The sequence below is a fragment of the Nelumbo lutea genome, chromosome 7 (genome assembly GCF_056320005.1).
Source record: "Nelumbo lutea isolate HS-2025 chromosome 7, American lotus-T2T, whole genome shotgun sequence".
Lineage (NCBI taxonomy): Eukaryota > Viridiplantae > Streptophyta > Magnoliopsida > Proteales > Nelumbonaceae > Nelumbo > Nelumbo lutea.
Window position 1 is genome coordinate 22,702,638 of NC_142690.1, and position 14,208 is coordinate 22,716,845.

The following is a 14,208-nucleotide window of genomic DNA, read 5'->3' on the forward strand; positions in this document are numbered from 1 at the left end:
AAGGCTCCATTTGGAAAGAGCGCCATAAGTACAAGCATAAATCTTAAGACTGAGATCCACCTTTTTTTTTACATTTTAGAATTTGTGATTGTTGTCATTTTCAATATACAATGCATTCTTATCAAACACTTGCAAAACTGAACCGTGTGTGTCATGGGTTCCCTGTTCAGATGTACAATATTTTTTTTTGGATTCAACATTAGTGCAGGGGATGTGACCACTGACCACTTTGGAAACAATTTGGGGTATAAAGCATTAAAGTTATTACTTCCACCACCAGCTTTCAAAATCTTTTTACGTGGAGTGTGTGCAGAACATTCTACCCACAAGAGAAGCTATTGTTAAACATCCTCTTTTCTATAGAAAATGTTTACCCAATTTGTCACGGGGGCTTGGGGAGGGGGTATCTATTATGCATATTCTTTGGTGCTGCCTAGCTCTAAGGTTGTTTGATTTGACTCTTGTCTTCATTGTCCTACTTGTTCTTGATTGATGTTGCACAATTTGGTGCTGTCTACTGGTGGATACTTTAGACATCGGGCTGAGTATTTCATCTAGTCGAGTTGCAAGAGAGAGAGAGACCGGAGTGTCCGGGTTACTTTACCCGGGGTGGGTACTCCAATGCTTAAGTTAGTGAACTAGAAATGTGATACTTGAGAGCTAAATCATGTATGCCTTTTGAGGTTGGAGGTGAGACCCTTATATAGGCGGGTTGCTGTGAGCCTCACAAAACAAGTCCGGGATCTCCGACCGGTTTGGTCTAGAAGTGGTTTCACGCCTGGAGGTGGACCCTGCGTAAGTGGGTAGGGCTTATCCAACCATGCCCGAAATGGGTGGGGTGATAATTGGCTCTTTCGATGTGGCGTCGTGATCTCGAGGAAGTCTGAGATGATAACCTGCTTAAGGAGGAGGTCGCTAGCTGAACTCAGGTCAAGCTGGTAGAAGCGAGTCGCCTCTCATGTCGAGCCGATATCTTGCTGCGGCCAAGGCAGTTCGGTGGAAGCAGATCACCTCTTACACCGAGCTGAGGTCCTGCCTAGATGTTTGCACTTCAGTCTATCGGGGTGGTGCCGAGGTCCCTGATGTAGTTGTGAAATGTCTGAAGTGGTTTGCTTATGTGGTGCCAAGGTGTCACCCAACTGTTCTATGATGCCACATGTTGTGATGTCATTGGAGGACTAAATTACCCCTCATCACTAACCTATTAAGCTTATTGGTGAAAGATGGACAGAGGAAATTTCTTTCCCTTCCTTAGCCTACATTTTCCTTCAAACCAAACACAACCTTAGGGAATGGGCAATTTTTTGCTGAAATACAACATATTTGGGAAACTAAGAAATGACAGTATTTTCAATGAAGCTCATTTTAACCCTCCACAAATCATTTATAAGGTGCATGCATCCATTCAATTTCTTATCTTTAGTTCAGAAGTCAATGTGGTGCATGAATCTTCTATGAGGGTGGTTGGGTGTTGTCCAACCAACTTGTGGGATCTTCCTTTGTTGGAGTGCTGGAGTGGGTCTTGTTATTGAGACTTTTCAAGGAACCCTTCAACTTAAAAGCTTATACTTAAATTTATTTATTAGATTTTTATTCTATAACATGCCCCTCATGGAAATCCCATTGGACTTGAAGCATGGACAAACACAAGCCCATTCATACCTTGTACTTAAATGTATTTAATTATAATGCCTTGTACTTAAATGTATTTAATTATAAGGAGGGAAGCAAGGATTGAATAATTGACTACTTGGTCAAACAGGCTGGTACTATCTCAAAGAACCGTTCAACCTAAATGCTTAAATTGCTTCATCTCCACTACACTATGTGTATCTTCAGTCGCTCAAACTTTGGCTTTCTATGAAGGCCTATGTTTTGCCTAGGGAATTTAGTCTCTCTGATGGTTGTTGAAGGCAATGAACAAGTACTAATACTAATCTTATGTTGGTGGGAAGTAAGTATCCACTGTGGCAGCTTCATTCTCTTATATAGTTGATTGCAGGAGTCTATTACAGTGCCTTTCTACTTGCTCTATTTCTGCTATGCCTAGGCAAGCTAATTAATAATGTTGTTCTTCTTGTCACCAAGATCTAAGCACATTAAACAAGAGTTTCTGAAAGTATGTGTTGATGAAATAAATTTTGTAAAAATCTAAATTGTTCTCATTTGTCTCAATTCACCTGTGTTAATTTTAAGCATAACTTTTCATAGGGAACAGACTTTTTAATGGGACTAAATGCATAACAACGCTCTTTTATATAACATTAAAACAAGTATTTACATGCCTATGATTTCTATTGCAAAGAGAACAAAGGCCATGTTTGAGAGTGCTTATGTTAAAAATAAGCACTTATTTGCATTTGGCACCCAACTGCACTTATTTGATATTGGGCATCTGTTAGTCTTTTTCTCCAATAAGTACTTAATAAGCATTTTTGACTATTTTGTCCTCCATTTTCTTTCAAATTTTACGAAAGCACTTTAATAAAAGTACTTTTACAAAAGCGTTTTTATGAAAGTACTTTTACGAAAGCAATTTAATAAAAACATTTTTATAAAAATACTTTTATTAAAGCACTTTTATGGAAGTACTTCTATAAAATTGAACTAGGGATAATTTTATAAATGGTATTTTAAAATTCTACTAGAGATAATTTTATAAGAAAAAATTGAATAAGTGCTTATCGTATAAGTACTTAAAAAAAGCTAGAAACTTGGGCTTAAAAAATAAGCCCTTACTTTTATAATAAGCACTTATTTCGGGCTTATTTCCCAAACACCAATAAGTGCTTAATGTTGTGGTCCTAGCCCAAATAAGCACTTATTTTTAAGCACTCCCAGAATAGCATAGAAAACAAGATTTAGAAAGAGAACAACGGAGAATTTACATGGTTTGGCGTATTGGGCCTACATTCGCAAAGGATCCCCAATAAATTCCACTATTTCTACTCAAATCATTACATTCTTAATAGAAAGGGTTTATATTTTATAATATTGAACTAGTGTTTACGTTGTTTGACACTTTAACACGACAACCCCCCTGCTGGTGTTATATCCCTTTTAATTTAAAAGACATTTTTCACCAATTTCAGCACCTGTCTGATTTGCAGAAATAGGGGCCTACAATCAGAATTGGAATGAGTCATTCCAATTCCAATTGTTTGGGGGCAGAATAGGAATCCTATTCTCATTCTTGGTGAAATGGCATTTCCCCATTTGAAAAAACGGTCATTCCCTCCCTCCTTTGGGAATAAAATCCCATTCCATCTTATTCCAATTCATATTCTGATTCCTGTCTGAACCAAACAAACTATAGGATTAGACCATTTTGATTCCGATTCCAAGTATAAATCAAATGGACCCTCAAAAGTTGATCCTAATTAGAGTATTGAATTTGTAGTAAGCACTTTTCTTACTCCCTTTTGTTAAAAAATAAATTAAAAATTATATAATGTAGTAAAAGTATTTGAATTTATGCTAGTAGGTCAAGATGACGGCTAATTAAACCCACATTGAGTCGAAGCCTTAATTGAGTTTTGGGTCACAATTGGGTTGAGTTGAACCCATTCTTAACCCAATATAGGTGACATTGCAACATTGAAATATTTGCATATATATATATATATATATATATATATATATATATATAAGTTTATTTGAAATATCTACTATAAGGTTTCTGGGTTCTTTTTTTTTTTACTCCAAGATTTACTCTAAGTGGAGGGGTGCCACCTTTAAATTTTATTAACCATTATCAAAAAATAAAAATATAGGAAAGGACGTAGCCCGCCTTGTTCTAGGAAGGATTAAACAGTTGCATTGGAGGATCAAGATTCAACAAATAGCAAAACTCGTCTATCATAGGGCACAACTCTTCCATACCAAAATAATAAACATGAATGGGAGCTTGCTAAAATCAAACTAAAGCATTGAGGATGCTCATCTCCAACTCTATGCACCATTAATATCGACAAATGTTGAGACCGATACTAGAAGTGCTTCCCAAACTATTTAGAAAGTGTTGCTTCAAACACTCATGATTTCCACAAAAGTTTGAGCCATGGAGGTACAAAGAGGCTTAGAGCTCATTTCCATATGTTATTTGATTTTTTTTCTAGGGTTTTACACGAGAAACACCTTGAATTTTTTTTTTTTGTTAAGAAAAATTTTCCATTTTCATAGTGATTGGTTTTTGAAAATAACCGAATAGAAATCTAGTGTGCTGTGCAGTAGGGCTGTTAATAAGAAGGCCCAACCCGACCAAACCGACCAACCCGGACCGACCCAACCCGAGTCGGCCGTGTTTTCATCAGCACTGGTCGGTTTCGGGTTGTACAAATTCATAAACTGATGGTTTGGGTCGGTTTCGGTTTTCTTGACTTAGTTCCTACTTAACGAAAAACTGAAATATCTGAAAATATATATTCCAATATCTATATCTAAAAAATATATATTATGAAATATGTCAGATATATATTTCCAGAAAATATAGATTCCAATATATTTGTATGTATATTTTTGTTTCTAAAATACATATTTCAGTTTTAAATATATTTCCAGAAAACTAGGTGGCCATGGGGGGCATGGATGAACTTAGAACCGAAACCGACCCAACCCGACCAGGTCGGTTAGAAAAACCTCAGTAAACCGACCCGTGAACAGCCCTATTGCGTAGAACCCCCCATTGCTAGATTGTGCTTCTTAGTCTCTTTTCTAAGTTTTGTGTTTTCCTGCAATTGTTTTCATCCTCATATTGTATTTCTAAAGTATTTAAGTGTTGAAATTATGTTCTGAATGTAAAAATCAATCTTATTAATGAAATCAAATGGTCCATTAGTTCAATAAGTTCAATAAGTACATAGGTTTTCATGACTTAAAAACTAAAAAATAACTACCCCCTAAGGGGTAGTGCAGGCTCCTCTTCCTCTCCATCATCATCATCATCATCTTCTTCTTCTTCTTCTTTAGGCACCATCCATCCAAGAAATTCACCTATAATTCCATGCTAATGCTAAACTTGTTGGTTGTGCAAAATTGAAGCAAGTGTCAGAAAAGGGGGTCGCAAAACCACCGCCTTAGACTTAAAGACCGCCGGCTTAGGCCTATGCCGGCGATCATTCGTCCGCCGTCTAAGTGGGTGCTGCCTTAGATTAGGATCGCCGGCTTAGGTAGGAAAAACCTTCGCCTTTTCCCCTTGGTCCGATGCGGTTCAAAGTTCTCTAAGGCAGTTTTTTCGGACTTCTAGCTTCGCCTGATTAAGCTGACGGTCTGGACTGCCGCCTTTGGTTTTATTAATGGGTAAGCCGGCAGACATTGACCGCTGCCTTAGGTCCTGTGTGACACCAATTCCCATCTTGTTCATAGCTAAACTGGCGGATATGCACACCGGCATAGACCTTTTTTTTAAAGAAAAATTATATGCCTACTTAATTTCAGCATTTTTAATACCTGCTTTTTCCCAATGATTTAGCATCTTAATATACCTACGAAATCCTATAATCGATACATGAAAACTTTGATAAATAAAAAATGTAATTTAAAACATCTTGTAATTTAAAGATTAATTACATTAAAAAATCCAAAAACAAATTATTCAAATACAACATCCAATTGACATATTAACACTACGAGAACCTCAAAAACTTCAAAAATTTCCAATGATATCTAATTGACATATTAACCATACAAGCCACTGGTAATGATAGTTGTCTTCTTTTTGAATGTTCAACTTTGGAATGTTTCTTGAATTCCTTCACCATTTCCTACGAGTCAAGCATTAGAGTGTTAGCAACAATTTTCATTCAATAGATGTATTAAAATAATAATTTCTTTCATTACAAATCAAACAAATACCTTGATGCCTCCAACTAATCACACACTTAACCATATTAACTATGCATTGGAAATTGATAGCTCCACGTATAACTTGACCTGGAGTCCTGGACCTTATCAAATGTATGATTTACAGCTCTTATGAGGTTCACACCCAGATTTGAGACTTGGAATTCTAGACTCCGATCCAAAACCCACCTAATGCCAAAATAAATTAGGTATGTAGAGATTGGGAACATCTTATTGCAAAACATTGAAACATAAACTTCATTATATGCATACAATTAAAGACGAAAGAAAAGATATATTTCATTATATGCATACAATTATGATCTGATCCCTCATAAGCTTCAAGGTGGAGACAGAATTTGGACTTTTGTATTCTCTCCTCGATATAATGTACCTTCCCTTGACTGTAGTGTTGAGCTGTTTGGATTGTTCAATTATTGCTGCTTGCATTTGCTTTTCAGACTCTTTGTTTTGGTGGATGAGCTCTACAATTTGAAGTTCCCTCCTTGCCCATTGCAATTTCTGCAAAACTAAAAAACATGATCACCCTGAACCCATTGTCCTAAAGATATTTAGAATTTGTGATTAGAAGAATTTGACGGTTCACCTGTCGCTGGGGTTTTATTGGGTTCATTGTGATGGTTGGTTGATACTACATACCTCCATCCTTGAATTGATGTTCATCAGTAGAAAGCTCACTTCTGTCATCCATTCTACTCATCACATATTGAAATGAATCTTCTCTTGCTTGAAGAAAGCAGTAAGATGGAAACAAATAGCAGTGTTATTAATACAGAAGGAAAAGGTAGTCAAATCAAAATTTTAGACATATATTTTGGACATTACAACCTATCATATTTTAATTGGTATGACCTATTTAAGGTATACAAGGATGACATGAACATTCCAGAGAGCCCATAGAAAGGAGACCGGTGGATTTGTCAAGCATTCACTTGCCCTTTGGAAATTGGAGCTTCCCAAAGTAACATTACCTTTCCAGGGTTCTCATTTTTCAATTCTAAGAAATGCCTACAACAAAAAGCTTATTTTGGACATTTGGAAACTGGCAAAAGCTTCCTGGTTGAAAGTTGCCCCATGAATAGCAGAATTCAACAAGTACATGTGAGGCACCACCACCTTATAATTGAGCTAGTAGGTGGGCTTTTCTTTTATTATTTTTACCGTAAGTCCAAATATCTATGCATGTTTACTTGGACTTACCTGTTTTAGAAACTCATAAAATTTGGCATTATTTTGGGGTGGTACTGATATTTTAAAATTTTAATTAACTTTCAAGATTTGATTATAGCAATGCCTTTATCTTTTATTCTAGGTTGTTGTTCATGTTTCCAAGACTAGGGCCACTTATACCAATTCTATTAAAATTGAACTAACCCAAACAAATGGCAGTTCAAGATCTTATAACTAATGCACCTGAACTGATATCATAAATGGATCAATTCTAAAAAAAATTGAGGGTACACACAGTATTTTAGAAGGTGCACATGGGTTCACAATCAAGGCTCATTGTTAGGTGCACTTTGACGGACTTGTTGCTATGTTCTTTTTAATTAGTAACAGTAAAGCTTTGTTATAGGGAAAAAAAGGAACAGAAAGTACAAAGTTCAAAGAACAACCAACACCCATGGAAAAAAAACCATGAAAAATTAGGGCAGGGCCCTTGGCTGCTCCCCACCTACAATTTAAATGTAGTATGTAATAGACTACAACATTCTTTTTCTTTTTGATTGTTAATCATTGAATCTTTATTGGTATTGAAAAAAGAATGTATAGGCGATCAGCAATTAAGGATCCATTGTTGAGCTAGCCTAAGCTACCCAATCCCTAAAGAGTCAGTCAAACAACTAAAATGAGAAAGGTCCACAATAAACACACCAACCGATAAAAAAAGCATGCCTACACATAGGCCCCACCACCACTCAAACACATAGAACTCCAAATGGTGTGTGGGGGTGGAGTTCTACTCTAAAAAGACCTAAATAAATTTGGGAGTTCTAATCGAAACAACCTTTAGAAGTGATGTTCATTCAAGCATGAGGGATTGATATGCCACCGTATCGGTGCGTATCGCATAGTATCGGTCATTATGCACCGATGTCAAAGCGTATCGACCATCATTTCGATTAATGGCGCGACGTCTCACAATAAAATAAATGGGAGTGGCGTGAATCGAACCACATCGGTTAATGCGCGCTTTAACCACCAATTCATTTGTTATTTCATGCTAGTAAGTGTAATAAAATAACTTTTATTAAACTCAATGTTTACATGCAAACAAAAACAACTTACATTTATTTTCAAAAACTTCAACTATAAATTAAAAAGAACAATATTTAAAATTAGTATTTTAAATAAATGGAATAAATAATTTATAAAATCCACACACACACACACACACACACACACACACACACACACACAATATATATATATATATATATATATATATATATATATATATATAATATCAAAAATGGATTTTAATTTTAAAAATTTATACAAATAAAATATTCATAATAGAAAAATTATTAATTAATATTTTAATTTGCATTGAATGACTATGTATTTATTATTTACAAAAATAAAAGTATTGTTTACAAAGTATTTGAAAATATAATATAAATTGAATCTATAAAATTCATTAATCTACATTTTATATAAAAAAATGTTAACTTCGAAATTTTACAAAAATAAAATATTAATAATAGAATAATTATTTTAGTAATTAAAATTTATGAATTTTCATATGATATGCATTTTCAAAATTTTAATAGATTCAATATATTTTAAGTTAAGATTTTATATTTTTATAAGTTATTAATTGATATTTTAATTTAAATTTTATAATAACATATTTATTGTTTACAAAAATATAAATATTATTTATCAAACATTTAAGAATTAAATTTTTAGTTTAATTTTTTGTTAATGTTAAAAAATAAAAATAAAAAAATGATATAATTATTCAAATATAATAGTTTCATATGATTTATGTTTTACACTTTATAGATAATAAAATAATATTGGATTTTTGTATATATTAATTTGTATAAATTTATATAATATTTTTCTTAGACTCTTGATTGATGCATTATTTATAAAATTGTATAATATCTACATGTCCTGCTATATTAATTATAATATATTTCTTCATATGTATATATATATATATATATATATATCATTTAAATATACAATTCTTATGTATTTATATATTATTTATAGTTGTTTTGACATTAAACTTAATGCTATTAATATATTTATGGAGTTTGTGTGCATTTTCTTAGCATATCCAAGCGTTTCCATTTTTTTTCGTTCGTATCCATGCGTTTCCCAAGCGTATCTATATCCGTATCCAAGTTGTCTAATACGATGCCCGATACCGATACTTTAATCCTTAGTTGTGTTATAGTGTCCATGGATTAACATGAGAAAATGCTTGAATATCACCCATAAGCTATTTTAGAAAGGGTCTTGTTGGAACCTTCAAGTACTGAGGTTGTAAAAGGTCTTATTTATATCTAAACGTCCAACTATGATTGTAGTAGGTCTTGCTAACACTTATAAGCTCAATTGGATAGTGGAAATCCTCAGGTGGTATGCCTAAGGGGAGGATGCAGGTTTGAGAGCCAAACTTTTGTAAATCTGTTGTATCCCTTGTTATTCTTATTGCTTATACTTACTTCTATTAGATGGTTTATTTTCTAGTTGATAATTTTCAACATGACACTTTTATAAACACACTCACACACCCAATAGAAAGAGATACTCTTGGAAAAACTTTTAAAGAACCCAATTTATCCCCTCTTGGGTAATAGAATCATATGCCATCCATGATTACAAACAAGTGAGATATGCTCACTTGTCCCTTAGCTAATGTGTTGGTGAATGTCAATTATTATCCTTATACAAAATAGTAGTGTTAGAGAAAGTTGGGAATGGAGAACATCCTATAGTGCTCCAAAACTCCATTAGAAGCACAAAACACGTGAAAATCAACCCCAAATTAAGGAGAACAATTTCACAAGAAAAAAAAAAAAAAGGAAAGCTTGATTGAGCACATTTTTCTTTGAAATCCTTTTTTCATGAATAAAGCTTTCTCAAAGCCCACGTTCTCTAATTGGGCGAACTTCAGACCTATTCCCATTCTTTTTTCTATAAATAGAAACCTAACTTAAGCTCTAAAGGGAGATCTTTAGGGGGAAGAGACAAATGAGAGACTTAAGAAGCATCTTTAGCCTTTGTAAAGACCCCATTCTACCATAAATCCGCAAGCAGTTGATCCCTAAACTTTAAATTCACACCTTTGTTTTCAGACTAAAGATTTGCAATTAGAAGAACTTTCTAGCTTAGTAGCTCATTCAAGTTTCATTCCAACTTGTTTCAGTTGTTGGAACACCCTTATCAAGGTCGCACAAGAGAGGTAAACCTCTCATTTTACTATCTAACTTAAATTTGTATTCTTTTTTTAGTGTAGTTTGGGTTGCTTGAAGTCCGGGAACCAAGGAGAACTTGCATTCTCAACTTCCTCCAAACTAAGAAAAAGAGGTAAAGAAGTCTTAGGGAAATTAATACTTAAGACCTAATAACGTCACTTCAAATCAATTTGAAAGAAGTTGAGAACATTTTCACCATATTTCTAGAATTCTTAGCAATTGTTTTTTTTTTTCAATTTTTGTTGGTAATTTGGCTTGAAGAATTCCCACATTGGGTTATTACAACAGCTTGGTGAGAGTGGTGCCTAACACCTTCTTTCTCCTAATCTTTGGAATTTAGAATCTCTTGTTTAAGTGCCTTTCCCCATGGAGAATGGAGCCACTATTTCAAAGATAAATTGATTTTTGAAAAATGAAAACAAGGGCCCATTTCCTAAGAAAAATGGGTGGCAATTCCTTTTGTTTAAACCTACCATAAGCTTCTCAGAACTCACACTTATCTTAAAAGTGAAGAGAAAATCATCCTAAGAAGAGAAAATTAGATCTTTAGATTGAATATAGAAGTCAAAAACACAAAGTGACTTGGATTTTTCTTTATCTTTAGAAGCTTAGAAGACTTCTCTTTGCATTTTTCAACTCCTAGAATGCACAAGTGTGTTCTTAGGGTTGAAACTTGAAACCCTTTTTTATTTTAGTTGTAGATGGTTTGATCTCACAATTTTGTGAACTACCAAGCCATATAGTCCAATTCAATTGAGCGATATCCCTTGTTCTCAGTTGACTTGTTCTTGTGTTTTGTGCTCAAGGGAGCCTCATCCCTGCTCTTAACCTTTTGAGCTTTATCTCTTTAAGGGATTTAGTTGTTCACTTGTACTCTTGGTGATAAAGATACTTTTGCCAAGAGGATTTCCTAGACTCGTAAAAATACTTATCTTAATGAACATTCCTTCCCTCTTATTCATACTCTTATTAATAATACCTTCACGGAGAGGGTAATCTGGAGTTTGGATTGGTAAAGAATAAAGATATGTACCTCTTCTAGAATTAGTTTCTTGCTACTTTTGTACCTCTAAAAATAAATATGTATTCAATAGGGTTTTTCCTGTGATGACAATGACTATTAATAGGACTTATAATCCTAGTGATAAAAATACATTTTCTAAAAGTGTTGGCCAAGGTGGTGACAACCATCAACAAGAATTTTGTACTCATGTCGTAGGAAGCAGAGAGTCTTCTAGGAAGAGGGTTGTTCAAGATGATAAAAGTAATATTCATTAATATTGGAATTTAGTATCTTTTTCTAATTATGGTAACTTAGGTTGCATTCTAGGAGGGATGATCACTTATACCCTTATTGATAAGGATACCTAAACTAGGGAATTTGAATTCCAAAGGCCATGTTGTTTCATATTTTGAGGTGGTGTTAGAAAGATTTATAAAAATGAACTACGTGATAATGTTAGGGCAATGAATGTAAAAAGCCATTATTAGAAACATCCATCTTCATTTGATATAGGCCATTAGTTACCTTAGAAAAGGGAGAAGGCGAAAGACTCAGCATACTCTCTTAAGTTTCTACATGCTAAGTTCAACCCACTAGGTCGTCTCTAGATTTTTGAGTTCTACTTTTTTCACCAATTCATCTAGCCTTCTCCTTTCTTCATTTTATACATTTTTTTTAGAAAAGATGCCTTATTTTTGGTTAGATTCTAAGCATAGTAGCTCAGGTCAAAGTTTAAGACTTCAGTCTTTGGGGCTAAAAATTAGGAGCCAATTTTGGTTAGCAAGAAATGGGTCTTGCCCTCTCTCAAGATAACCTCTCTAGGCTTTATAGGTAATACCATATCTCCAAGGAGTACAAACTTTAAGAGTGAAATTGTAAAAAAGAAAGTTGATTTAATTCATTATAAAACCAAGATCATCGTGGTGTATCTAACTAATTTTTATTTTTTAATTATTTCATACCGGTAAATTGCTCAAAGCACAACTCCTAAATCTAATTCTTTAATAAAAAAATCAGCACACAATGTCAATCCAATTGGCCAATTTGAATCCTCTAATGTAAGAAGTCACACTACCTTTTTTCTATAGCTTTTCAACGTTCAGTTTTGAATAAATTGGGCACCATATTAGAGCATATCAAACTCCTTTTTATGGCTGATTGAATCTACTCTAAGCTCTCAAAATATCTTATATATGATGAGAAACAAAGTTCTAAGGGAGGTGTAAGATCCTATTAGGGTTTCCATCCCTAAGGATTAGGGTTTCCCAAGAGATATTGTATCTATTTGCTCTTGGATTGGAATATCCACCCATTCTCTCTAATTTGTGATTAGGATTAGAAATGCTTCCTAAAACTGTAAAGAAGTTTAGCTACACATTTGTAGTTAAGTATTTATGTCTTGAACACTATCAAGTTGGCCCTTAAATGCAAAGTAAAATGACAGTCCAATCCTTTTACACAACAATTTTTTGTATTTGGTTAGGAAATCACATAAAGAATCACTTTCTCAACCAACTACCATAAATGCTATTTAACTAAGTGTTATACTCTAATTAGGAAACTCCTTGAAACTTAGTTTCTTGCTTTAAAACTATTTTAAGGTAGTTTGCAATTAATTATCAGGTATATTAGGGATTTATTGTTTAATTAGGACACTACAAGACAAGCCCTAGAAACTTTTCCAATAATCCTAGTACTACAAGAACTATTCTTATATTCATCCTAGAGTGTTGTGAGTGTCAAATACTAAAGTTCTAGTGCAACTAGAATTCCTTCTTAGGAGTCTCAATTCAATTACGATTCTAACATATTCATCCTGATCATTTTTAGTTCAATGGAAATAATTGTATGCTTTAACACATTCATTAGTACTCTTAATGAGTTTGTTATAATCAAAACATATAGGAACAATACTACCACTTCTCTAAGGTAAATTTTTTTCTCTTCTACCATATTGGTCAATAAGTTGGGTTCACATTAAGATCGTGAGTTATGATTGAGGGGTTAATCCCAAACATATCCCCTATAGATCATACAAATATGTTAACATTAGCTTAGAAGAAGCTTATAGTGTTGGTTGAGAGCTCATCACTTGTAAGTGATCCAATGTGTATAGTCTTTTCAAAATATTCTTTTAATAATGGCACATAAACTAATCATTCAATTGGCTCTCCTCATTTTGTATATACTTCATCTCTTAGATCTAAGATGTGCATGGCTAGTGTTTTATAGGGCTTCATCTTGCCTTTCATAATAGTAACATGGCACTAGCATGCCATGACCTGGTTTTTTCGTGCTTCACCAATGTCATGGTTAGTGGGGAATTTCATCGATAGGTGGTAAGTGAACATAATGGCCATCATTACATTCAAGCTAAGTCGCTCAATGATGATATAATAAGGAAGGCTAACCTTTAATAATAGGAATTAAATCATTAATATGATTTGGTGAGGTTCTTCCCTAGTTGTTAGGAGATATTATACTTAAGTTGCACCATTTCTCTAGAGAAGCTAACTAGTGGGACATCCATGGGCTGAATGTGATTCGAGCTGATTGTCATCTACTTAAATGGCCTCATAAAAAAGGATATCATCTAAGTTGTCATTATTGATGAGGATTCATTGATCTTTGGTTTCTTCTAGGGTCCTTGCTTGATTTTCATTTGTTGATCACAGGCTTTTCTTACAAAGGTGCTCTACCCACATAAGGTCGGTCTTCTAGATGACGGATAATTAAACCCACATTGAGTTGAAGCCTTAATTGAGTTTTGGGTCACAATTGGGTTGAGTTGAACCCATTCTTAACCCAATATAGGTGACATTGCAACATTGAAATATTTGCAATATATATATATATATATATAAGTTTATTTGAAATATCTACTATAAGGTTTCTGGGTTTTTTTTT